Raw genomic sequence first — 24,536 nt, forward strand, 5'->3', positions numbered from 1 at the left:
ACAGCACCTGTAAAAAAACAAACACAATTTTACAACACATCCACTTGCATTCCTGCCCCTTTTCATTTCAATTTTAATTAGCTTAACAACACAGTAATAATAGGCCCGTGCTTTTTAAGACCATCCAGTTTTTCTTTTAACCCTACCCTAACCCAAACCTAACCCTAACCCTAACCCTGCTCTGGGCGACGCAGCCTCCTGGCTCCGTCCCCTCCGCCTGGCGCCCCGCTGCCACCGGGCACACCGCCGCCTCCGCCTGGCGCCCCGCTGCCACCGGGCACACCGCCGCCTCCGCCTGGCGCCCCGCTGCCACCGGGCACACCGCCGCCGCCACCTGGCGCCCCGCTGCCACCGGGCACACCTCCGCCGCCTGGCGCCCCGCTGCCACCGGGCACACCGCCGCCGCCGCCGCCTGGCGCCCCGCTGCCACCGGGCACACCGCCGCCTGTTGCTCCGCCGCCGACCGCCGCTCCGCTCCCCGGTGCGCCTCCGTCTCCGACCGCCGCTCCACCAACCGCTCCCGTCGCTCCCCTGCCGCCGGTGCTGACGCCGGGTACCCCGACGCAGTCCGCCACGGACGTAACGCCAGCTGCAGGCGCGGGCGTCCCGCTGACCCCTGCAGCTCCGTCGACCCTTCCGCCCTGGGCCCCGCTCGCCTCTCCTCTCTCCTCCGCCAGTGACCGTGCCCCATACACCGCTCGGCCCCGATCACTGGCACCACCGACTCCGCCCTCCGACCCGCCACCGGCCATCACCGCCACACCGCTCTCCGCCACCGCCACTCCGCCGCTCGCCGCCACCGCCGCACCACCGTCCTCGGCCACCGTCTTCTCACCGTCGCTTTTGATAAGAACAGATACTACACTTGATCTTAGCCAAAAGGCCGAGAAGCGATGACCGCATTATCGGACGCCCCCGGCGCGCGGACCCTCCGTGCACCACCTGGGCCGCTCGGTCACCACACCGAGAACGGCCGAAACCACCAAAAGCCAAAACCAAAGCCGAGGCCAAAAGCCGCAGGACAAGCAGGGACGGAAGCGGAAAGCCCAGGCCAAAAGCCGCAGGACAAGCAGGGACGGAAGCGGAAAGCCCAGGCCAAAAGCCGCAGGACAAGCAGGGACGGAAGCGGAAAGCCCAGGCCAAAAGCCGCAGGACAAGCAGGGACGGAAGCGGAAAGCCCAGGCCAAAAGCCGCAGGACAAGCAGGGACGGAAGCGGAAAGCCCAGGCCAAAAGCCGCAGGACAAGCAGGGACGGAAGCGGAAAGCCCAGGCCAAAAGCCGCAGGACAAGCAGGGACGGAAGCGGAAAGCCCAGGCCAAAAGCCGCAGGACAAGCAGGGACGGAAGCGGAAAGCCCAGGCCAAAAGCCGCAGGACAAGCAGGGACGGAAGCGGAAAGCCCAGGCCAAAAGGCAACAGAATTGAAACAGCTACAGAAGAAGCAAAGACAAAACCTGCCTTACCCGCAGGCACGCACCTAACCCCAAAGCCAACCTCACCCTGCTTTTGTCACACGTCCATCAGGCTCTGCCCTCCCTCGGGCAAAGCCTCCCAAAAATACCACGTTCCACTCGTCGGCGCTCCCCTCCACGGAAGTCTTTAGTAAAAGGCGAAAGGCTTGTGCGTGCTGAAGGGGAACCAGAGCGTCGATTTGAAACGACCCAAACGGCCTACCCCCAACCCCTCCGTTGGCCCTGACTCACCCGTCCGCGGGGGCGAACCGGGGAGAACCGGGGCGAACCGCATCCTTCTCGGGAAAAAAAAGGCGCGGAAACGCCACGGGCCGCAGAGGGGCTCGGCCCGCCCGCTTGGCTTTTCTTTCCTTACCGCACTTTCTCCATTTCATTGATGGCTTTTTCTCCATTAAGATCCGTACGTGTTTATCGTATGCGCCTTCCAGCCAGTCCACTCCGTGTTGGTGTCGACTGACACGGCGATAAAAAACTCATTCCGATTGCCTTCCAGTTTTTCACCTCGGCCCCGCTGAATGTCAGCCAGCTCTCTCTCTCTCTCTCTCTCTCTCTCTCTCTCTCTCTCTCTCTCTCTCTCTCTCTCTCTGTCACTCACTCACTCAGTCACTCACTCAGTCACTCACTCACTCAGTCACTCACTTTTTTTTTTTTTTTTTTTTTTTTTTTTTTTTTTATATCTAAAAGGGCGGGAAAACGCCACCGGCCGACAGGGCTCCGCCCACACCCCCTTTTCACCCCGTTTTTTTGGTAGGGATCGCTTGTTCCGCTTTGTTGGGGGGCCCCCCCCTTTTGAGGGTTTTTTGACCCTCACCCCAAAAACCCTAGCCCTAACCTAAACCCCTCTCCCCCAAACCTCACTCATTCAGACATTCCCTCCTTCCCTCCCTCCTTCCTTCCTTCCTTCCTTCCCTCCCTCCCTCCCTCCCTCCCTCCCTCCCTCCCTCCCTCCCTCACTAGCTTTTCTCTTTGACACGCTTAGAAAGATTGCACCCTTCCCGGAGACGCTGCAATACCGGGGCGATGCGCGGAGCGGACGGAGCGAGCCCCTGTTCCGACTCCCTGTTGCAAAAATCCGTTTAATATGTTGTCCTCGCATGGAGGACATATCAGATATTAAACTGATAAGAACAGATACTACACTTGATCTTAGCCAAAAGGCCGAGAAGCGATGACCGCATTATCGGACGCCCCCGGCGCGCGGACCCTCCGTGCACCACCTGGGCCGCTCGGTCACCACACCGAGAACGGCCGAAACCACCAAAAGCCAAAACCAAAGCCGAGGCCAAAAGCCGCAGGACAAGCAGGGACGGAAGCGGAAAGCCCAGGCCAAAAGCCGCAGGACAAGCAGGGACGGAAGCGGAAAGCCCAGGCCAAAAGCCGCAGGACAAGCAGGGACGGAAGCGGAAAGCCCAGGCCAAAAGCCGCAGGACAAGCAGGGACGGAAGCGGAAAGCCCAGGCCAAAAGCCGCAGGACAAGCAGGGACGGAAGCGGAAAGCCCAGGCCAAAAGCCGCAGGACAAGCAGGGACGGAAGCGGAAAGCCCAGGCCAAAAGCCGCAGGACAAGCAGGGACGGAAGCGGAAAGCCCAGGCCAAAAGCCGCAGGACAAGCAGGGACGGAAGCGGAAAGCCCAGGCCAAAAGCCGCAGGACAAGCAGGGACGGAAGCGGAAAGCCCAGGCCAAAAGGCAACAGAATTGAAACAGCTACAGAAGAAGCAAAGACAAAACCTGCCTTACCCGCAGGCACGCACCTAACCCCAAAGCCAACCTCACCCTGCTTTTGTCACACGTCCATCAGGCTCTGCCCTCCCTCGGGCAAAGCCTCCCAAAAATACCACGTTCCACTCGTCGGCGCTCCCCTCCACGGAAGTCTTTAGTAAAAGGCGAAAGGCTTGTGCGTGCTGAAGGGGAACCAGAGCGTCGATTTGAAACGACCCAAACGGCCTACCCCCAACCCCTCCGTTGGCCCTGACTCACCCGTCCGCGGGGGCGAACCGGGGAGAACCGGGGCGAACCGCATCCTTCTCGGGAAAAAAAAGGCGCGGAAACGCCACGGGCCGCAGAGGGGCTCGGCCCGCCCGCTTGGCTTTTCTTTCCTTACCGCACTTTCTCCATTTCATTGATGGCTTTTTCTCCATTAAGATCCGTACGTGTTTATCGTATGCGCCTTCCAGCCAGTCCACTCCGTGTTGGTGTCGACTGACACGGCGATAAAAAACTCATTCCGATTGCCTTCCAGTTTTTCACCTCGGCCCCGCTGAATGTCAGCCAGCTCTCTCTCTCTCTCTCTCTCTCTCTCTCTCTCTCTCTCTCTCTCTCTCTCTCTCTGTCACTCACTCACTCAGTCACTCACTCAGTCACTCACTCACTCAGTCACTCACTTTTTTTTTTTTTTTTTTTTTTTTTTTTTTTTTTATATCTAAAAGGGCGGGAAAACGCCACCGGCCGACAGGGCTCCGCCCACACCCCCTTTTCACCCCGTTTTTTTGGTAGGGATCGCTTGTTCCGCTTTGTTGGGGGGCCCCCCCCTTTTGAGGGTTTTTTGACCCTCACCCCAAAAACCCTAGCCCTAACCTAAACCCCTCTCCCCCAAACCTCACTCATTCAGACATTCCCTCCTTCCCTCCCTCCTTCCTTCCTTCCTTCCTTCCCTCCCTCCCTCCCTCCCTCCCTCCCTCCCTCCCTCCCTCACTAGCTTTTCTCTTTGACACGCTTAGAAAGATTGCACCCTTCCCGGAGACGCTGCAATACCGGGGCGATGCGCGGAGCGGACGGAGCGAGCCCCTGTTCCGACTCCCTGTTGCAAAAATCCGTTTAATATGTTGTCCTCGCATGGAGGACATATCAGATATTAAACTGATAAGAACAGATACTACACTTGATCTTAGCCAAAAGGCCGAGAAGCGATGACCGCATTATCGGACGCCCCCGGCGCGCGGACCCTCCGTGCACCACCTGGGCCGCTCGGTCACCACACCGAGAACGGCCGAAACCACCAAAAGCCAAAACCAAAGCCGAGGCCAAAAGCCGCAGGACAAGCAGGGACGGAAGCGGAAAGCCCAGGCCAAAAGCCGCAGGACAAGCAGGGACGGAAGCGGAAAGCCCAGGCCAAAAGCCGCAGGACAAGCAGGGACGGAAGCGGAAAGCCCAGGCCAAAAGCCGCAGGACAAGCAGGGACGGAAGCGGAAAGCCCAGGCCAAAAGCCGCAGGACAAGCAGGGACGGAAGCGGAAAGCCCAGGCCAAAAGCCGCAGGACAAGCAGGGACGGAAGCGGAAAGCCCAGGCCAAAAGCCGCAGGACAAGCAGGGACGGAAGCGGAAAGCCCAGGCCAAAAGCCGCAGGACAAGCAGGGACGGAAGCGGAAAGCCCAGGCCAAAAGGCAACAGAATTGAAACAGCTACAGAAGAAGCAAAGACAAAACCTGCCTTACCCGCAGGCACGCACCTAACCCCAAAGCCAACCTCACCCTGCTTTTGTCACACGTCCATCAGGCTCTGCCCTCCCTCGGGCAAAGCCTCCCAAAAATACCACGTTCCACTCGTCGGCGCTCCCCTCCACGGAAGTCTTTAGTAAAAGGCGAAAGGCTTGTGCGTGCTGAAGGGGAACCAGAGCGTCGATTTGAAACGACCCAAACGGCCTACCCCCAACCCCTCCGTTGGCCCTGACTCACCCGTCCGCGGGGGCGAACCGGGGAGAACCGGGGCGAACCGCATCCTTCTCGGGAAAAAAAAGGCGCGGAAACGCCACGGGCCGCAGAGGGGCTCGGCCCGCCCGCTTGGCTTTTCTTTCCTTACCGCACTTTCTCCATTTCATTGATGGCTTTTTCTCCATTAAGATCCGTACGTGTTTATCGTATGCGCCTTCCAGCCAGTCCACTCCGTGTTGGTGTCGACTGACACGGCGATAAAAAACTCATTCCGATTGCCTTCCAGTTTTTCACCTCGGCCCCGCTGAATGTCAGCCAGCTCTCTCTCTCTCTCTCTCTCTCTCTCTCTCTCTCTCTCTCTCTCTCTCTCTCTCTCTGTCACTCACTCACTCAGTCACTCACTCAGTCACTCACTCACTCAGTCACTCACTTTTTTTTTTTTTTTTTTTTTTTTTTTTTTTTTTATATCTAAAAGGGCGGGAAAACGCCACCGGCCGACAGGGCTCCGCCCACACCCCCTTTTCACCCCGTTTTTTTGGTAGGGATCGCTTGTTCCGCTTTGTTGGGGGGCCCCCCCCTTTTGAGGGTTTTTTGACCCTCACCCCAAAAACCCTAGCCCTAACCTAAACCCCTCTCCCCCAAACCTCACTCATTCAGACATTCCCTCCTTCCCTCCCTCCTTCCTTCCTTCCTTCCCTCCCTCCCTCCCTCCCTCCCTCCCTCCCTCCCTCCCTCCCTCCCTCACTAGCTTTTCTCTTTGACACGCTTAGAAAGATTGCACCCTTCCCGGAGACGCTGCAATACCGGGGCGATGCGCGGAGCGGACGGAGCGAGCCCCTGTTCCGACTCCCTGTTGCAAAAATCCGTTTAATATGTTGTCCTCGCATGGAGGACATATCAGATATTAAACTGATAAGAACAGATACTACACTTGATCTTAGCCAAAAGGCCGAGAAGCGATGACCGCATTATCGGACGCCCCCGGCGCGCGGACCCTCCGTGCACCACCTGGGCCGCTCGGTCACCACACCGAGAACGGCCGAAACCACCAAAAGCCAAAACCAAAGCCGAGGCCAAAAGCCGCAGGACAAGCAGGGACGGAAGCGGAAAGCCCAGGCCAAAAGCCGCAGGACAAGCAGGGACGGAAGCGGAAAGCCCAGGCCAAAAGCCGCAGGACAAGCAGGGACGGAAGCGGAAAGCCCAGGCCAAAAGCCGCAGGACAAGCAGGGACGGAAGCGGAAAGCCCAGGCCAAAAGCCGCAGGACAAGCAGGGACGGAAGCGGAAAGCCCAGGCCAAAAGCCGCAGGACAAGCAGGGACGGAAGCGGAAAGCCCAGGCCAAAAGCCGCAGGACAAGCAGGGACGGAAGCGGAAAGCCCAGGCCAAAAGCCGCAGGACAAGCAGGGACGGAAGCGGAAAGCCCAGGCCAAAAGCCGCAGGACAAGCAGGGACGGAAGCGGAAAGCCCAGGCCAAAAGGCAACAGAATTGAAACAGCTACAGAAGAAGCAAAGACAAAACCTGCCTTACCCGCAGGCACGCACCTAACCCCAAAGCCAACCTCACCCTGCTTTTGTCACACGTCCATCAGGCTCTGCCCTCCCTCGGGCAAAGCCTCCCAAAAATACCACGTTCCACTCGTCGGCGCTCCCCTCCACGGAAGTCTTTAGTAAAAGGCGAAAGGCTTGTGCGTGCTGAAGGGGAACCAGAGCGTCGATTTGAAACGACCCAAACGGCCTACCCCCAACCCCTCCGTTGGCCCTGACTCACCCGTCCGCGGGGGCGAACCGGGGAGAACCGGGGCGAACCGCATCCTTCTCGGGAAAAAAAAGGCGCGGAAACGCCACGGGCCGCAGAGGGGCTCGGCCCGCCCGCTTGGCTTTTCTTTCCTTACCGCACTTTCTCCATTTCATTGATGGCTTTTTCTCCATTAAGATCCGTACGTGTTTATCGTATGCGCCTTCCAGCCAGTCCACTCCGTGTTGGTGTCGACTGACACGGCGATAAAAAACTCATTCCGATTGCCTTCCAGTTTTTCACCTCGGCCCCGCTGAATGTCAGCCAGCTCTCTCTCTCTCTCTCTCTCTCTCTCTCTCTCTCTCTCTCTCTCTCTCTCTCTCTCTCTCTGTCACTCACTCACTCAGTCACTCACTCAGTCACTCAGTCACTCACTTTTTTTTTTTTTTTTTTTTTTTTTTTTTTTATATCTAAAAGGGCGGGAAAACGCCACCGGCCGACAGGGCTCCGCCCACACCCCCTTTTCACCCCGTTTTTTTGGTAGGGATCGCTTGTTCCGCTTTGTTGGGGGGCCCCCCCCTTTTGAGGGTTTTTTGACCCTCACCCCAAAAACCCTAGCCCTAACCTAAACCCCTCTCCCCCAAACCTCACTCATTCAGACATTCCCTCCTTCCCTCCCTCCTTCCTTCCTTCCTTCCTTCCCTCCCTCCCTCCCTCCCTCCCTCCCTCCCTCCCTCCCTCCCTCCCTCCCTCCCTCCCTCCCTCACTAGCTTTTCTCTTTGACACGCTTAGAAAGATTGCACCCTTCCCGGAGACGCTGCAATACCGGGGCGATGCGCGGAGCGGACGGAGCGAGCCCCTGTTCCGACTCCCTGTTGCAAAAATCCGTTTAATATGTTGTCCTCGCATGGAGGACATATCAGATATTAAACTGATAAGAACAGATTTTTTTCTTTTGAAAGAATTTATTTATCATTTGCAGCCAGACAGAGCGTTAAAAACACATTTCAAGTATAAATTTCAATTTGCATGTCTTAAAAACACTTTAAAAGGGCATAAAATTGGATAAAAAACACATGTGCTCGATCAAATTTAAAAGTATGCATGTTAAAAGACAATACTTAAAACAAAACAATACTTTAAAACACAGTGTAATAAAAGCCATAAAAAGTGTTACATCAATACGGGGTTAAGACATGTTAAGAAATGTGTGTAAAAGTTTTAAAAGTCTCTGTTGTGCAAAGAAGGGGGAGCTTGGAGTCCATGAACGTGGCCGATTCCTCCCGCTCCACCGAACCGGTCACCGCTCCGGTCTTCCTATGGGGCCCAGCGGAGATCCTCGACCACGGCAGCCATTCCGGCGCAGTCAGGCCGCGGCCGCCCGGACCACTTCACGTGGGTGGGGGCCCCTTCCGAATGGCGCGTGGGACGTACCACCCTAGGGTCCCTGTAGCCAGCATCGCCACTGCCTGGGTGGCCGTCTCCACGCGCTTCCCCACCAGCAGGTTTCTGGAGGTCCACAGTGCCTCTTTGTAGCATGTCAGGGTGAGCCAGAGCTGGCGGAATTGTCCCGATGGTATGGGTCTCTGGCTCACCCCGTAGAGCACCAGCTGTGCTGTTAGGACCTCCCCTGCTGGCAGGCTCGGGGTTATCAGGGGCCCCGCTTGGATCCACAGGTCCCGGGCGGCCCTGCACTCCCAGAGCAGGTGCCGCACGGTCTCCTCTCCGCCACAAGTCGGCCGTGGGCACCTCGATGTTGTTCCCATGCCCCGGGAGTGCATGACGGCTCTGACCGGGAGGATCTCGTGGGCCACCATCCAGTTGAGGTCGCGGTGCCGGTTCAGCAGAGCAGGATGGGCCACGTTGCGCCAAACCGTGGAGGGCTCACCTAGCGCGAGCCCGCGCACTGGACTCACCGGCTCCCCCTCCTGCACAACAGAGAGAATAAAACGATGGTTAGTTAAAACTCGCTCTGTCTGCTGTTCAAGATTAAAATCCTTCAAAAACTTTTTTAAAACTGAGTAGGCCGGTGGGAGGTCGAAGGCCACCGGCACTCTCAGGTCGATGGGGAGGAGCCTCAGTGCTCGCAGGTACCCGCCCATCCAGAATCTCACCAGCTGGCCCGTCTTTGTGTCCTTGCTTGCCAGGCCCACATGGAGGGCGGTGTACCTGCTCGTCAAAAATAAAGCAAAATTTGGGAGGCCCCTCCCCCCATTAAAAAGGCTGTGCTTCATGACCTCTCTTTTCAGCCTTTCCCACTTGGACTTCCATACAAAGTAAAAGACCAAGCGGTCCAAGGCTAAAAGCACCCTTCTTGGGGGGATAAAAACAGCTGAAACCAATAAAAACAGAGGTAAAATCACAGTTTTTATGATTAAAATACGTCCTTCGATGGTCAAGTCACGCAGTCCCCAGAAAGCCAGTCGTTGCCTAGTCTTCCCAAGTAGACCACCCCAGTTCCCGCTGCCTAGCCCTAACCGGTCAAATTTAACCCCTAGAACCCTCAAGTCTGTTTGTGTGGTGAGTGGCAGTCCTGTCAAGTCCTGTGTGCGCCAGGGGCCGTGAAACTGGGCCTCTGTCTTGTTTCTGTTCAGTTTGGCCCCTGACGCCAGTCCGAACCAGTCAGTCCTGTCCAGAGTCCTGTCGATGGAAGGTCGGTCGGTGCATAAAACATTGACGTCGTCCATATATAAAACACATGTGGCTGAGAGCCCCCCGCTCCCCGGGACTCCCAGCCCAGTGATCCATTGGTCCCTTCTCAAAACCTGCGCCAAGGGTTCGATACAGGAGACAAAGAGAAGGGGAGATAACGGACAACCCTGACGGACGCCGCAGCGGACATTAACTGCGTTTGTGAGTTTCCCGTTAACTAGAACTCTGCTGTGTATACCCCTATACAACAGCCCCACCCACGCTATAAACCTGTCCGGATAGCCCATTTTTTGCAGTACCTGAAACAGGTACTGGTGCGAGACCCGATCAAAAGCTTTTTCAAAGTCTAAATTTAGTACTGCTAAACGAATGTTTCTGTCTCTCGCAAGACAGATGGCGTCTCTGATCAGTACGAGGCTGTCGGTGATCTTCCTTCCCGGGATGGCGCAGGTTTGATCCGGGTGGATCACTGAACCTAAAACCGTGGACATTCTGTTTGCTAAAAGTTTGCTAAAAAGTTTCAAATCAAAATTTAAAAGCGTGATGGGTCTCCAGTTTTTCAGGTCGGTCCTGTCGTCTTTTTTATGGAGTAATGACACTATCCCTACTCTAAAACTGTCTGGAAGTCTGTCGAGGTCCTCTAAGTCTTTAAAAACAGTCAGGAGGTCGTGTGCTAAAATGTCCCAAAAGGTGAGATAAAACTCCAGAGGCAGCCCATCTGCCCCCGGAGACTTCCCTCCCTTAAAACCCTTGACACACTTGTGTAGTTCTTCTATGTTAAAATCCTCCTCTAGTTGGCCCTTGTTCTCGACTGTTTTCTCTAAAAACCCTAAAACCTCTTTTGTTCGTTCTTTTAAAATTTCTTTTTCCCCAAACAGTTCCCCATAAAAAGTTTCTACTACCTTTAAAATGTCATCAGTTTTCTCCATCATTTTTCCTTCCTTGTTTTTTAACTTGGACATAGTCCCACTCCTACTTAAAATTTTCTTAAAAAAGTACCTGGTGCACTTTTCTCCCTCTTCTAAATCTCTTTCTTTACTTCTTAAAATAACCCCCTTGCTTTTTTCCCACGATAAAATAGCCATCTCTTGTTTTACTGCTTTTATCTCATCGTTAAAATCAATGCCCTGGTTTCTCAAAGTAAAATATCTTTCTAAACGTTTCTGCAGTCCCACCATGCACCTATCTGTTTTCTTTTTCCTAAATCTCCCTAACTGACTAAAAAAGGCTTTGGTCCTACCCTTCACCATCTCCCACCACTGTGCCCTAGTGTCAAAACAGTCCTGGAGGGTCTGCCAGTCCCTGAACTGCTCCCTGTACTGCCTTGCGGCCTCCTCATCCTCCAACAGGGAGCAGTTCAGTTTCCACAGACCCTTCCCTACAGTCACACCCGAGGATAGTGAAAGGGTGCAGGACAGCATAGAGTGGTCCGAGAAGAAAACCGGGGTCAATCTAGCATCGGTTGGGGGGGCGTCCCGGGTAAAAACGTAGTCTATGCGAGAGGCTTTGGTGCCGTCATCACTGAACCAGGTGAGGCCCTCCTCTCTGGGATGCAAGGTCTTGAAACAGTCAGTCAATCTAAAGTCTCGCACTGTACTGCTTAAAAGAGTCGACGCCTTGTCTACCTTAAAATCAACCCCTGCACCTCTCCTGTCAGCCCTGGTTAAAACACTGTTAAAATCCCCTGCTAAAATAAGGGGGGCCCTACCTAGCAGGTGGGACTGCAGATCTTCTAAAAGGGTAAAACGTTCATTTTTATCACTAAAACCATAGACATTGATTACTTTAAAATCCTTCCCTAAAAAAGTCAAATTCAGTAAAAGCGCCCGTCCATTTCTAAAAACAGTGCACCCCTTCACCAACACATGTGGATTCTTTATTAAAACCGCCACTCCGTCATTTTTGTTCGCATTGGAGCCGCTCCAGCAGGAGGGCCCGTGGCTCCACATCCGTTCCCACTTAAAATAAGAGTTTTTAAAAGGCAGTCCACATTCCTGTAATAAAATCACATCGCTTTTTACAGTACTTAAAAATGATAAAACGGACTGCGCCCTAAAAGTGGTCGTGATGCATCTTACATTTATGGTGCTAAAAGTGAGCGCCATTAAAAGGGGTAAAAGGGGTTAAAAGGACGTGCATTTAAACTAAAAACGTGGAGGGGGGGGATCTTAAAAGAGGGTAAAACAATAAAACAGGTACTAAAATCATAAAATCAGGCTTACCTCTTCGCTTTTGACTCCTTTTTTCTTTTTGTCGCGTCTGGGGAGGCCTGAGCTCTCCTTGGGGGTGGAAGTCGTGAGATTCATGTTTAAAAACGACACTTGGTTAGGAGAGCTGGAAGGAAATACCCTAGGAGAGGAATCTGACTCTCCAGAGCTCACTTCAGGCCTCCCCTTTTTACTGGCTGGATCGATGTCAGCGGACAGATCTCTATCGCGTTTGCCGAGTAAAAGCTGCCCACACTGGATAAAATCATCGCTGGCCGCCGAGTCACTGGTGCTGGGAGAGGAGCTGGAAGTTCCTGTCTCCTCTGATCCCCCAGCCTCCTCTCCCGCGCTCTGCTCTTTCTCCTTCTCCATTGACTGTCTGTGCTCGGCGGCCACCTGCTTAAAAGGAATTAAAACAGGGTCCGCCGCCACTTCCTCCACCTCTTCCTCCGCCACCTTCTCCATTTCTTTTACTCCCTCCGCCACCTCTTTGGCCCCCTCCGCCCTCTTTTCCACGGGCCCCCTTTCCGCCACCACAGGCTCCACGGGCGCCCTGACCGCCCGGAGCTTGTTGGCGAAGGACTGAGGACAGTCTCTGAACAGGTGGGAGAGCTCGCCACACAAGTTGCAAGCTCTCCCATTTGGGCACTCCGCGAAGACGTGCCCGATCTCCCGACATTTTCCGCAAACCACCTCCTGGCACGCCTCCGCGAGGTGCCCATGCTTCATGCACTTTCTGCATAACTTTGGCTGTCCCATGTAGTGCACGAAGCCCCTGTTCTCCCCCAACACTATGATTGAGGGTAACTGCCTCAGTCCCTTCAAAACCTGTCGGATCTGGAACCTGCTGGATGGGCACTCTCCAAGCTCCATTCCATATGCCATCCAGATCCTTCACTCTAACTGGAACCCCTTTAACTGTGCAGTACCTTTTCAACCAGACACAGATATCCTCGGGGTTCACAGTTTCATTAAACATCCTGACAATCACCACTTTCAAGGTGTTGTCAGTCAGTTTTTCCACGCAGAACGTTTGGGTAACTTGATCTTTGCTCACCTCGAAACGTGTCCAGAATTCTTTCAGTACCATGGCCGTGCTGAAGCTGACATCGAAGCCCTGCCCAGCAGGCAAGGCCACGATGCAGTTCAGCTCGGCCGGCGAGAACCTGAGCAGCTTCTGCAGCACCTTTCTTGAGAAGTCCAACCTGGACATCTCCACCTTCACTCCACCCACCACCTTGAACAAAAAACGGACACTGTTGTGCCTCCTCATGCCAGCACGAGCGGCCGACATTTTGGAGGCACGAACAACACTGAACAAAAAACAATCAGACACGTGGGGGGGGGGGGTGACACAGCAAGAGGGAACAGGAGGGGGGGGGGGAGGGAACACCAACACAAGAGGGTAGGGGAGAGACAAACACTGGTGTGGGGGGGGGGGGGGATAGGGGAGGGGATGGGGGGGGGGGGGGGGGGGGGGGACACTAACAATACAATGGAGGGTAACAAACACTGAACTGGACTACACAAACACCCCACCAAAAACCAAATCAACAAAGTAAAAGCAACTGAAAAGACCGGCCAAAAGAAATTAACCACAAATACACTTAGACAATACACAAAAACACAAGACAAGAATAAAAGAATACACCAAACGGAAAACTACTGAGACAAACACTCACACTAACAAGACACACCTGCCACCAATCAAGGATTGGTGGCTAGGCTACACCAAACAAACACTAAAACTCACAAAGAGACTATGGACAAACAAGCTATGGACAAACTACTAAAACAAGACAGAAAAGGAAACACCTAACAATATTTAAACAAATAGGACACACAAAACAAACAAGAAGATAAACAAAAAAACAGGCTAAACTACACAAACACAAGACAAGGCCCACAGGGGGACCGGAAAAGTACTGGCCTTGGAGGCACTCACCTGGCCTAGCACTGGGCTAGGCCAGTGGAAGAATGGAAATTTCCGGTGAGTGACTCCTCCTCCAGCACTGGCTCCGGCAACCGTCTGTGGACCTGGGAACAAGGACAGAGACAGAAATCAAACACAGTATCAAGACAAATCAAATTCAAAATGATAAGGACAAACACCAACTGAAAAGGGTAACGCCCACCGGCCGGTCGATCGCCCACGGCCCAAGGAGAGATTTCGATTAGTATCGATGTTACTCGATACTGCTCTTGATCTCAACCAAAAGGCCGAGAAGCGATGACCGCATTATCGGACGCCCCGGCGCGCGGACCCTCCGTGCACCACCTGGGCCGCTCGGTCACCACACCGAGAACGGCCGAAACCACCAAAAGCAAAACCAAAGCCGAGGCCAAAAGCCGCAGGACAAGCAGGGACGGAAGCGGAAAGCCCAGGCCAAAAGCCGCAGGACAAGCAGGGACGGAAGCGGAAAGCCCAGGCCAAAAGCCGCAGGACAAGCAGGGACGGAAGCGGAAAGCCCAGGCCAAAAGCCGCAGGACAAGCAGGGACGGAAGCGGAAAGCCCAGGCCAAAAGCCGCAGGACAAGCAGGGACGGAAGCGGAAAGCCCAGGCCAAAAGCCGCAGGACAAGCAGGGACGGAAGCGGAAAGCCCAGGCCAAAAGCCGCAGGACAAGCAGGGACGGAAGCGGAAAGCCCAGGCCAAAAGCCGCAGGACAAGCAGGGACGGAAGCGGAAAGCCCAGGCCAAAAGCCGCAGGACAAGCAGGGACGGAAGCGGAAAGCCCAGGCCAAAAGGCAACAGAATTGAAACAGCTACAGAAGAAGCAAAGACAAAACCTGCCTTACCCGCAGGCACGCACCTAACCCCAAAGCCAACCTCACCCTGCTTTTGTCACACGTCCATCAGGCTCTGCCCTCCCTCGGGCAAAGCCTCCCAAAAATACCACGTTCCACTCGTCGGCGCTCCCCTCCACGGAAGTCTTTAGTAAAAGGCGAAAGGCTTGTGCGTGCTGAAGGGGAACCAGAGCGTCGATTTGAAACGACCCAAACGGCCTACCCCCAACCCCTCCGTTGGCCCTGACTCACCCGTCCGCGGGGGCGAACCGGGGAGAACCGGGGCGAACCGCATCCTTCTCGGGAAAAAAAAGGCGCGGAAACGCCACGGGCCGCAGAGGGGCTCGGCCCGCCCGCTTGGCTTTTCTTTCCTTACCGCACTTTCTCCATTTCATTGATGGCTTTTTCTCCATTAAGATCCGTACGTGTTTATCGTATGCGCCTTCCAGCCAGTCCACTCCGTGTTGGTGTCGACTGACACGGCGATAAAAACTCATTCCGATTGCCTTCCAGTTTTTCACCTCGGCCCCGCTGAATGTCAGCCAGCTCTCTCTCTCTCTCTCTCTCTCTCTCTCTCTCTCTCTCTCTCTCTCTCTCTCTCTGTCACTCACTCACTCAGTCACTCACTCAGTCACTCACTCACTCAGTCACTCACTTTTTTTTTTTTTTTTTTTTTTTTTTTTTTTTTTATATCTAAAAGGGCGGGAAAACGCCACCGGCCGACAGGGCTCCGCCCACACCCCCTTTTCACCCCGTTTTTTTGGTAGGGATCGCTTGTTCCGCTTTGTTGGGGGGCCCCCCCCTTTTGAGGGTTTTTTGACCCTCACCCCAAAAACCCTAGCCCTAACCTAAACCCCTCTCCCCCAAACCTCACTCATTCAGACATTCCCTCCTTCCCTCCCTCCTTCCTTCCTTCCTTCCTTCCTTCCCTCCCTCCCTCCCTCCCTCCCTCCCTCCCTCCCTCACTAGCTTTTCTCTTTGACACGCTTAGAAAGATTGCACCCTTCCCGGAGACGCTGCAATACCGGGGCGATGCGCGGAGCGGACGGAGCGAGCCCCTGTTCCGACTCCCTGTTGCAAAAATCCGTTTAATATGTTGTCCTCGCATGGAGGACATATCAGATATTAAACTGATAAGAACAGATACTACACTTGATCTTAGCCAAAAGGCCGAGAAGCGATGACCGCATTATCGGACGCCCCCGGCGCGCGGACCCTCCGTGCACCACCTGGGCCGCTCGGTCACCACACCGAGAACGGCCGAAACCACCAAAAGCCAAAACCAAAGCCGAGGCCAAAAGCCGCAGGACAAGCAGGGACGGAAGCGGAAAGCCCAGGCCAAAAGCCGCAGGACAAGCAGGGACGGAAGCGGAAAGCCCAGGCCAAAAGCCGCAGGACAAGCAGGGACGGAAGCGGAAAGCCCAGGCCAAAAGCCGCAGGACAAGCAGGGACGGAAGCGGAAAGCCCAGGCCAAAAGCCGCAGGACAAGCAGGGACGGAAGCGGAAAGCCCAGGCCAAAAGCCGCAGGACAAGCAGGGACGGAAGCGGAAAGCCCAGGCCAAAAGCCGCAGGACAAGCAGGGACGGAAGCGGAAAGCCCAGGCCAAAAGCCGCAGGACAAGCAGGGACGGAAGCGGAAAGCCCAGGCCAAAAGGCAACAGAATTGAAACAGCTACAGAAGAAGCAAAGACAAAACCTGCCTTACCCGCAGGCACGCACCTAACCCCAAAGCCAACCTCACCCTGCTTTTGTCACACGTCCATCAGGCTCTGCCCTCCCTCGGGCAAAGCCTCCCAAAAATACCACGTTCCACTCGTCGGCGCTCCCCTCCACGGAAGTCTTTAGTAAAAGGCGAAAGGCTTGTGCGTGCTGAAGGGGAACCAGAGCGTCGATTTGAAACGACCCAAACGGCCTACCCCCAACCCCTCCGTTGGCCCTGACTCACCCGTCCGCGGGGGCGAACCGGGGAGAACCGGGGCGAACCGCATCCTTCTCGGGAAAAAAAAGGCGCGGAAACGCCACGGGCCGCAGAGGGGCTCGGCCCGCCCGCTTGGCTTTTCTTTCCTTACCGCACTTTCTCCATTTCATTGATGGCTTTTTATGGCTTTTTCTCCATTAAGATCCGTACGTGTTTATCGTATGCGCCTTCCAGCCAGTCCACTCCGTGTTGGTGTCGACTGACACGGCGATAAAAAACTCATTCCGATTGCCTTCCAGTTTTTCACCTCGGCCCCGCTGAATGTCAGCCAGCTCTCTCTCTCTCTCTCTCTCTCTCTCTCTCTCTCTCTCTCTCTCTCTCTCTCTCTGTCACTCACTCACTCAGTCACTCACTCAGTCACTCACTCACTCAGTCACTCACTTTTTTTTTTTTTTTTTTTTTTTTTTTTTTTTTTATATCTAAAAGGGCGGGAAAACGCCACCGGCCGACAGGGCTCCGCCCACACCCCCTTTTCACCCCGTTTTTTTGGTAGGGATCGCTTGTTCCGCTTTGTTGGGGGGCCCCCCCCTTTTGAGGGTTTTTTGACCCTCACCCCAAAAACCCTAGCCCTAACCTAAACCCCTCTCCCCCAAACCTCACTCATTCAGACATTCCCTCCTTCCCTCCCTCCTTCCTTCCTTCCTTCCTTCCCTCCCTCCCTCCCTCCCTCCCTCCCTCCCTCACTAGCTTTTCTCTTTGACACGCTTAGAAAGATTGCACCCTTCCCGGAGACGCTGCAATACCGGGGCGATGCGCGGAGCGGACGGAGCGAGCCCCTGTTCCGACTCCCTGTTGCAAAAATCCGTTTAATATGTTGTCCTCGCATGGAGGACATATCAGATATTAAACTGATAAGAACAGATACTACACTTGATCTTAGCCAAAAGGCCGAGAAGCGATGACCGCATTATCGGACGCCCCCGGCGCGCGGACCCTCCGTGCACCACCTGGGCCGCTCGGTCACCACACCGAGAACGGCCGAAACCACCAAAAGCCAAAACCAAAGCCGAGGCCAAAAGCCGCAGGACAAGCAGGGACGGAAGCGGAAAGCCCAGGCCAAAAGCCGCAGGACAAGCAGGGACGGAAGCGGAAAGCCCAGGCCAAAAGCCGCAGGACAAGCAGGGACGGAAGCGGAAAGCCCAGGCCAAAAGCCGCAGGACAAGCAGGGACGGAAGCGGAAAGCCCAGGCCAAAAGCCGCAGGACAAGCAGGGACGGAAGCGGAAAGCCCAGGCCAAAAGCCGCAGGACAAGCAGGGACGGAAGCGGAAAGCCCAGGCCAAAAGCCGCAGGACAAGCAGGGACGGAAGCGGAAAGCCCAGGCCAAAAGCCGCAGGACAAGCAGGGACGGAAGCGGAAAGCCCAGGCCAAAAGGCAACAGAATTGAAACAGCTACAGAAGAAGCAAAGACAAAACCTGCCTTACCCGCAGGCACGCACCTAACCCCAAAGCCAACCTCACCCTGCTTTTGTCACACGTCCATCAGGCTCTGCCCTCCCTCGGGCAAAGCCTCCCAAAAATACCACGTTCCACTCGTCGGCGCTCCCCTCCACGGAAGTCTTTAGTAAAAGGCGAAAGGCTTGTGCGTGCTGAAGGGGAACCAGAGCGTCGATTTGAAACGACCCAAACGGCCTACCCCCAACCCCTCCGTTGGCCCTGACTCACCCGTCCGCGGGGGCGAACCGGGGAGAACCGGGGCGAACCGCATCCTTCTCGGGAAAAAAAAGGCGCGGAAACGCCACGGGCCGCAGAGGGGCTCGGCCCGCCCGCTTGGCTTTTCTTTCCTTACCGCACTTTCTCCATTTCATTGATGGCTTTTTCTCCATTAAGATCCGTACGTGTTTATCGTATGCGCCTTCCAGCCAGTCCACTCCGTGTTGGTGTCGACTGACACGGCGATAAAAAACTCATTCCGATTGCCTTCCAGTTTTTCACCTCGGCCCCGCTGAATGTCAGCCAGCTCTCTCTCTCTCTCTCTCTCTCTCTCTCTCTCTCTCTCTCTCTCTCTCTCTCTCTGTCACTCACTCACTCAGTCACTCACTCAGTCACTCACTCACTCAGTCACTCACTTTTTTTTTTTTTTTTTTTTTTTTTTTTTTTTTTATATCTAAAAGGGCGGGAAAACGCCACCGGCCGACAGGGCTCCGCCCACACCCCCTTTTCACCCCGTTTTTTTGGTAGGGATCGCTTGTTCCGCTTTGTTGGGGGGCCCCCCCCTTTTGAGGGTTTTTTGACCCTCACCCCAAAAACCCTAGCCCTAACCTAAACCCCTCTCCCCCAAACCTCACTCATTCAGACATTCCCTCCTTCCCTCCCTCCTTCCTTCCTTCCTTCCTTCCCTCCCTCCCTCCCTCCCTCCCTCCCTCCCTCCCTCACTAGCTTTTCTCTTTGACACGCTTAGAAAGATTGCACCCTTCCCGGAGACGCTGCAATACCGGGGCGATGCGCGGAGCGGACGGAGCGAGCCCCTGTTCCGACTCCCTGTTGCAAAAATCCGTTTAATATGTTGTCCTCGCATGGAGGACATATCAGATATTAAACTGATAAGAACAGATACTACACTTGATCTTAGCCAAAAGGCCGAGAAGCGATGACCGCATTATCGGACGCCCCCGGCGCGCGGACCCTCCGTGCACCACCTGGGCCGCTCGGTCACCACACCGAGAACGGCCGAAACCACCAAAAGCCAAAACCAAAGCCGAGGCCAAAAGCCGCAGGACAAGCAGGGACGGAAGCGGAAAGCCCAGGCCAAAAGCCGCAGGACAAGCAGGGACGGAAGCGGAAAGCCCAGGCCAAAAGCCGCAGGACAAGCAGGGACGGAAGCGGAAAGCCCAGGCCAAAAGCCGCAGGACAAGCAGGGACGGAAGCGGAAAGCCCAGGCCAAAAGCCGCAGGACAAGCAGGGACGGAAGCGGAAAGCCCAGGCCAAAAGCCGCAGGACAAGCAGGGACGGAAGCGGAAAGCCCAGGCCAAAAGCCGCAGGACAAGCAGGGACGGAAGCGGAAAGCCCAGGCCAAAAGCCGCAGGACAAGCAGGGACGGAAGCGGAAAGCCCAGGCCAAAAGGCAACAGAATTGAAACAGCTACAGAAGAAGCAAAGACAAAACCTGCCTTACCCGCAGGCACGCACCTAACCCCAAAGCCAACCTCACCCTGCTTTTGTCACACGTCCATCAGGCTCTGCCCTCCCTCGGGCAAAGCCTCCCAAAAATACCACGTTCCACTCGTCGGCGCTCCCCTCCACGGAAGTCTTTAGTAAAAGGCGAAAGGCTTGTGCGTGCTGAAGGGGAACCAGAGCGTCGATTTGAAACGACCCAAACGGCCTACCCCCAACCCCTCCGTTGGCCCTGACTCACCCGTCCGCGGGGGCGAACCGGGGAGAACCGGGGCGAACCGCATCCTTCTCGGGAAAAAAAAGGCGCGGAAACGCCACGGGCCGCAGAGGGGCTCGGCCCGCCCGCTTGGCTTTTCTTTCCTTACCGCACTTTCTCCATTTCATTGATGGCTTTTTCTCCATTAAGATCCGTACGTGTTTATCGTATGCGCCTTCCAGCCAGTCCACTCCGTGTTGGTGTCGACTGACACGGCGATAAAAAACTCATTCCGATTGCCTTCCAGTTTTTCACCTCGGCCCCGCTGAATGTCAGCCAGCTCTCTCTCTCTCTCTCTCTCTCTCTCTCTCTCTCTCTCTCTCTCTCTCTCTCTCTGTCACTCACTCACTCAGTCACTCACTCAGTCACTCACTCACTCAGTCACTCACTTTTTTTTTTTTTTTTTTTTTTTTTTTTTTTTTTATATCTAAAAGGGCGGGAAAACGCCACCGGCCGACAGGGCTCCGCCCACACCCCCTTTTCACCCCGTTTTTTTGGTAGGGATCGCTTGTTCCGCTTTGTTGGGGGGCCCCCCCCTTTTGAGGGTTTTTTGACCCTCACCCCAAAAACCCTAGCCCTAACCTAAACCCCTCTCCCCCAAACCTCACTCATTCAGACATTCCCTCCTTCCCTCCCTCCTTCCTTCCTTCCTTCCTTCCCTCCCTCCCTCCCTCCCTCCCTCCCTCCCTCCCTCCCACTAGCTTTTCTCTTTGACACGCTTAGAAAGATTGCACCCTTCCCGGAGACGCTGCAATACCGGGGCGATGCGCGGAGCGGACGGAGCGAGCCCCTGTTCCGACTCCCTGTTGCAAAAATCCGTTTAATATGTTGTCCTCGCATGGAGGACATATCAGATATTAAACTGATAAGAACAGATACTACACTTGATCTTAGCCAAAAGGCCGAGAAGCGATGACCGCATTATCGGACGCCCCCGGCGCGCGGACCCTCCGTGCACCACCTGGGCCGCTCGGTCACCACACCGAGAACGGCCGAAACCACCAAAAGCCAAAACCAAAGCCGAGGCCAAAAGCCGCAGGACAAGCAGGGACGGAAGCGGAAAGCCCAGGCCAAAAGCCGCAGGACAAGCAGGGACGGAAGCGGAAAGCCCAGGCCAAAAGCCGCAGGACAAGCAGGGACGGAAGCGGAAAGCCCAGGCCAAAAGCCGCAGGACAAGCAGGGACGGAAGCGGAAAGCCCAGGCCAAAAGCCGCAGGACAAGCAGGGACGGAAGCGGAAAGCCCAGGCCAAAAGCCGCAGGACAAGCAGGGACGGAAGCGGAAAGCCCAGGCCAAAAGCCGCAGGACAAGCAGGGACGGAAGCGGAAAGCCCAGGCCAAAAGCCGCAGGACAAGCAGGGACGGAAGCGGAAAGCCCAGGCCAAAAGGCAACAGAATTGAAACAGCTACAGAAGAAGCAAAGACAAAACCTGCCTTACCCGCAGGCACGCACCTAACCCCAAAGCCAACCTCACCCTGCTTTTGTCACACGTCCATCAGGCTCTGCCCTCCCTCGGGCAAAGCCTCCCAAAAATACCACGTTCCACTCGTCGGCGCTCCCCTCCACGGAAGTCTTTAGTAAAAGGCGAAAGGCTTGTGCGTGCTGAAGGGGAACCAGAGCGTCGATTTGAAACGACCCAAACGGCCTACCCCCAACCCCTCCGTTGGCCCTGACTCACCCGTCCGCGGGGGCGAACCGGGGAGAACCGGGGCGAACCGCATCCTTCTCGGGAAAAAAAAGGCGCGGAAACGCCACGGGCCGCAGAGGGGCTCGGCCCGCCCGCTTGGCTTTTCTTTCCTTACCGCACTTTCTCCATTTCATTGATGGCTTTTTCTCCATTAAGATCCGTACGTGTTTATCGTATGCGCCTTCCAGCCAGTCCACTCCGTGTTGGTGTCGACTGACACGGCGATAAAAAACTCATTCCGATTGCCTTCCAGTTTTTCACCTCGGCCCCGCTGAATGTCAGCCAGCTCTCTCTCTCTCTCTCTCTCTCTCTCTCTCTCTCTCTCTCTCTCTCTCTCTCTGTCACTCACTCACTCAGTCACTCACTCAGTCACTCACTCACTCAGTCACTCACTTTTTTTTTTTTTTTTTTTTTTTTTTTTTTTTTTATATCTAAAAGGGCGGGAAAACGCCACCGGCCGACAGGGCTCCGCCCACACCCCCTTTTCACCCCGTTTTTTTGGTAGGGATCGCTTGTTCCGCTTTGTTGGGGGGCCCCCCCCTTTTGAGGGTTTTTTGACCCTCACCCCAAAAACCCTAGCCCTAACCTAAACCCCTCTCCCCCAAACCTCACTCATTCAGACATTCCCTCCTTCCCTCCCTCCTTCCTTCCTTCCTTCCTTCCCTCCCTCCCTCCCTCCCTCCCTCCCTCCCTCCCTCACTAGCTTTTCTCTTTGACACGCTTAGAAAGATTGCACCCTTCCCGGAGACGCTGCAATACCGGGGCGATGCGCGGAGCGGACGGAGCGAGCCCCTGTTCCGACTCCCTGTTGCAAAAATCCGTTTAATATGTTGTCCTCGCATGGAGGACATATCAGATATTAAACTGATAAGAACAGATACTACACTTGATCTTAGCCAAAAGGCCGAGAAGCGATGACCGCATTATCGGACGCCCCCGGCGCGCGGACCCTCCGTGCACCACCTGGGCCGCTCGGTCACCACACCGAGAACGGCCGAAACCACCAAAAGCCAAAACCAAAGCCGAGGCCAAAAGCCGCAGGACAAGCAGGGACGGAAGCGGAAAGCCCAGGCCAAAAGCCGCAGGACAAGCAGGGACGGAAGCGGAAAGCCCAGGCCAAAAGCCGCAGGACAAGCAGGGACGGAAGCGGAAAGCCCAGGCCAAAAGCCGCAGGACAAGCAGGGACGGAAGCGGAAAGCCCAGGCCAAAAGCCGCAGGACAAGCAGGGACGGAAGCGGAAAGCCCAGGCCAAAAGCCGCAGGACAAGCAGGGACGGAAGCGGAAAGCCCAGGCCAAAAGCCGCAGGACAAGCAGGGACGGAAGCGGAAAGCCCAGGCCAAAAGCCGCAGGACAAGCAGGGACGGAAGCGGAAAGCCCAGGCCAAAAGGCAACAGAATTGAAACAGCTACAGAAGAAGCAAAGACAAAACCTGCCTTACCCGCAGGCACGCACCTAACCCCAAAGCCAACCTCACCCTGCTTTTGTCACACGTCCATCAGGCTCTGCCCTCCCTCGGGCAAAGCCTCCCAAAAATACCACGTTCCACTCGTCGGCGCTCCCCTCCACGGAAGTCTTTAGTAAAAGGCGAAAGGCTTGTGCGTGCTGAAGGGGAACCAGAGCGTCGATTTGAAACGACCCAAACGGCCTACCCCCAACCCCTCCGTTGGCCCTGACTCACCCGTCCGCGGGGGCGAACCGGGGAGAACCGGGGCGAACCGCATCCTTCTCGGGAAAAAAAAGGCGCGGAAACGCCACGGGCCGCAGAGGGGCTCGGCCCGCCCGCTTGGCTTTTCTTTCCTTACCGCACTTTCTCCATTTCATTGATGGCTTTTTCTCCATTAAGATCCGTACGTGTTTATCGTATGCGCCTTCCAGCCAGTCCACTCCGTGTTGGTGTCGACTGACACGGCGATAAAAAACTCATTCCGATTGCCTTCCAGTTTTTCACCTCGGCCCCGCTGAATGTCAGCCAGCTCTCTCTCTCTCTCTCTCTCTCTCTCTCTCTCTCTCTCTCTCTCTCTCTGTCACTCACTCACTCAGTCACTCACTCAGTCACTCACTCACTCAGTCACTCACTTTTTTTTTTTTTTTTTTTTTTTTTTTTTTTTTTATATCTAAAAGGGCGGGAAAACGCCACCGGCCGACAGGGCTCCGCCCACACCCCCTTTTCACCCCGTTTTTTTGGTAGGGATCGCTTGTTCCGCTTTGTTGGGGGGCCCCCCCCTTTTGAGGGTTTTTTGACCCTCACCCCAAAAACCCTAGCCCTAACCTAAACCCCTCTCCCCCAAACCTCACTCATTCAGACATTCCCTCCTTCCCTCCCTCCTTCCTTCCTTCCTTCCTTCCCTCCCTCCCTCCCTCCCTCCCTCCCTCACTAGCTTTTCTCTTTGACACGCTTAGAAAGATTGCACCCTTCCCGGAGACGCTGCAATACCGGGGCGATGCGCGGAGCGGACGGAGCGAGCCCCTGTTCCGACTCCCTGTTGCAAAAATCCGTTTAATATGTTGTCCTCGCATGGAGGACATATCAGATATTAAACTGATAAGAACAGATACTACACTTGATCTTAGCCAAAAGGCCGAGAAGCGATGACCGCATTATCGGACGCCCCCGGCGCGCGGACCCTCCGTGCACCACCTGGGCCGCTCGGTCACCACACCGAGAACGGCCGAAACCACCAAAAGCCAAAACCAAAGCCGAGGCCAAAAGCCGCAGGACAAGCAGGGACGGAAGCGGAAAGCCCAGGCCAAAAGCCGCAGGACAAGCAGGGACGGAAGCGGAAAGCCCAGGCCAAAAGCCGCAGGACAAGCAGGGACGGAAGCGGAAAGCCCAGGCCAAAAGCCGCAGGACAAGCAGGGACGGAAGCGGAAAGCCCAGGCCAAAAGCCGCAGGACAAGCAGGGACGGAAGCGGAAAGCCCAGGCCAAAAGCCGCAGGACAAGCAGGGACGGAAGCGGAAAGCCCAGGCCAAAAGCCGCAGGACAAGCAGGGACGGAAGCGGAAAGCCCAGGCCAAA

At 55.5% G+C, this 24,536-nt stretch overlaps 19 non-coding genes and 2 pseudogenes across 19 annotated transcripts; all 21 read right to left on the minus strand.

Moving 5' to 3' along the window:
* Positions 1 to 831: 831 nt before the first annotated feature.
* LOC136951100 (U2 spliceosomal RNA) lies at positions 832 to 895 on the minus strand (annotated as a pseudogene).
* A 632-nt stretch (positions 896 to 1,527) lies between these two features.
* On the minus strand, positions 1,528 to 1,645 carry LOC136951103 (U5 spliceosomal RNA). Its single transcript, XR_010877596.1, has one exon. It is a non-coding gene; the product is annotated as a U5 spliceosomal RNA (small nuclear RNA).
* Positions 1,646 to 2,449: 804 nt separating this feature from the next.
* Positions 2,450 to 2,640, minus strand: LOC136951149 (U2 spliceosomal RNA). Its single transcript, XR_010877638.1, has one exon. It is a non-coding gene; the product is annotated as a U2 spliceosomal RNA (small nuclear RNA).
* Positions 2,641 to 3,272: 632 nt separating this feature from the next.
* LOC136951104 (U5 spliceosomal RNA) lies at positions 3,273 to 3,390 on the minus strand. The gene has a single exon (XR_010877597.1). It is a non-coding gene; the product is annotated as a U5 spliceosomal RNA (small nuclear RNA).
* A 796-nt stretch (positions 3,391 to 4,186) lies between these two features.
* LOC136951238 (U2 spliceosomal RNA) lies at positions 4,187 to 4,377 on the minus strand. The gene has a single exon (XR_010877723.1). It is a non-coding gene; the product is annotated as a U2 spliceosomal RNA (small nuclear RNA).
* A 588-nt stretch (positions 4,378 to 4,965) lies between these two features.
* On the minus strand, positions 4,966 to 5,083 carry LOC136951105 (U5 spliceosomal RNA). The gene has a single exon (XR_010877598.1). It is a non-coding gene; the product is annotated as a U5 spliceosomal RNA (small nuclear RNA).
* Positions 5,084 to 5,885: 802 nt separating this feature from the next.
* LOC136951250 (U2 spliceosomal RNA) lies at positions 5,886 to 6,076 on the minus strand. The gene has a single exon (XR_010877734.1). It is a non-coding gene; the product is annotated as a U2 spliceosomal RNA (small nuclear RNA).
* A 632-nt stretch (positions 6,077 to 6,708) lies between these two features.
* Positions 6,709 to 6,826, minus strand: LOC136951107 (U5 spliceosomal RNA). The gene has a single exon (XR_010877600.1). It is a non-coding gene; the product is annotated as a U5 spliceosomal RNA (small nuclear RNA).
* Positions 6,827 to 7,641: 815 nt separating this feature from the next.
* On the minus strand, positions 7,642 to 7,818 carry LOC136951093 (U2 spliceosomal RNA; annotated as a pseudogene).
* A 6,752-nt stretch (positions 7,819 to 14,570) lies between these two features.
* On the minus strand, positions 14,571 to 14,688 carry LOC136951108 (U5 spliceosomal RNA). Its single transcript, XR_010877601.1, has one exon. It is a non-coding gene; the product is annotated as a U5 spliceosomal RNA (small nuclear RNA).
* Positions 14,689 to 15,483: 795 nt separating this feature from the next.
* Positions 15,484 to 15,674, minus strand: LOC136951261 (U2 spliceosomal RNA). Its single transcript, XR_010877745.1, has one exon. It is a non-coding gene; the product is annotated as a U2 spliceosomal RNA (small nuclear RNA).
* Positions 15,675 to 16,262: 588 nt separating this feature from the next.
* Positions 16,263 to 16,380, minus strand: LOC136951109 (U5 spliceosomal RNA). The gene has a single exon (XR_010877602.1). It is a non-coding gene; the product is annotated as a U5 spliceosomal RNA (small nuclear RNA).
* Positions 16,381 to 17,178: 798 nt separating this feature from the next.
* Positions 17,179 to 17,369, minus strand: LOC136951036 (U2 spliceosomal RNA). The gene has a single exon (XR_010877540.1). It is a non-coding gene; the product is annotated as a U2 spliceosomal RNA (small nuclear RNA).
* Positions 17,370 to 17,957: 588 nt separating this feature from the next.
* LOC136951110 (U5 spliceosomal RNA) lies at positions 17,958 to 18,075 on the minus strand. The gene has a single exon (XR_010877603.1). It is a non-coding gene; the product is annotated as a U5 spliceosomal RNA (small nuclear RNA).
* Positions 18,076 to 18,867: 792 nt separating this feature from the next.
* LOC136951047 (U2 spliceosomal RNA) lies at positions 18,868 to 19,058 on the minus strand. Its single transcript, XR_010877551.1, has one exon. It is a non-coding gene; the product is annotated as a U2 spliceosomal RNA (small nuclear RNA).
* Positions 19,059 to 19,646: 588 nt separating this feature from the next.
* Positions 19,647 to 19,764, minus strand: LOC136951111 (U5 spliceosomal RNA). Its single transcript, XR_010877604.1, has one exon. It is a non-coding gene; the product is annotated as a U5 spliceosomal RNA (small nuclear RNA).
* Positions 19,765 to 20,558: 794 nt separating this feature from the next.
* On the minus strand, positions 20,559 to 20,749 carry LOC136951059 (U2 spliceosomal RNA). The gene has a single exon (XR_010877562.1). It is a non-coding gene; the product is annotated as a U2 spliceosomal RNA (small nuclear RNA).
* Positions 20,750 to 21,337: 588 nt separating this feature from the next.
* LOC136951112 (U5 spliceosomal RNA) lies at positions 21,338 to 21,455 on the minus strand. Its single transcript, XR_010877605.1, has one exon. It is a non-coding gene; the product is annotated as a U5 spliceosomal RNA (small nuclear RNA).
* A 790-nt stretch (positions 21,456 to 22,245) lies between these two features.
* On the minus strand, positions 22,246 to 22,436 carry LOC136951071 (U2 spliceosomal RNA). Its single transcript, XR_010877573.1, has one exon. It is a non-coding gene; the product is annotated as a U2 spliceosomal RNA (small nuclear RNA).
* Positions 22,437 to 23,024: 588 nt separating this feature from the next.
* LOC136951113 (U5 spliceosomal RNA) lies at positions 23,025 to 23,142 on the minus strand. The gene has a single exon (XR_010877606.1). It is a non-coding gene; the product is annotated as a U5 spliceosomal RNA (small nuclear RNA).
* Positions 23,143 to 23,920: 778 nt separating this feature from the next.
* LOC136951082 (U2 spliceosomal RNA) lies at positions 23,921 to 24,111 on the minus strand. Its single transcript, XR_010877584.1, has one exon. It is a non-coding gene; the product is annotated as a U2 spliceosomal RNA (small nuclear RNA).
* Positions 24,112 to 24,536: the final 425 nt, after the last annotated feature.

Source organism: Osmerus mordax, chromosome 10 (genome assembly GCF_038355195.1).
Source record: "Osmerus mordax isolate fOsmMor3 chromosome 10, fOsmMor3.pri, whole genome shotgun sequence".
NCBI classification, from domain to species: Eukaryota; Metazoa; Chordata; class Actinopteri; order Osmeriformes; family Osmeridae; genus Osmerus; species Osmerus mordax.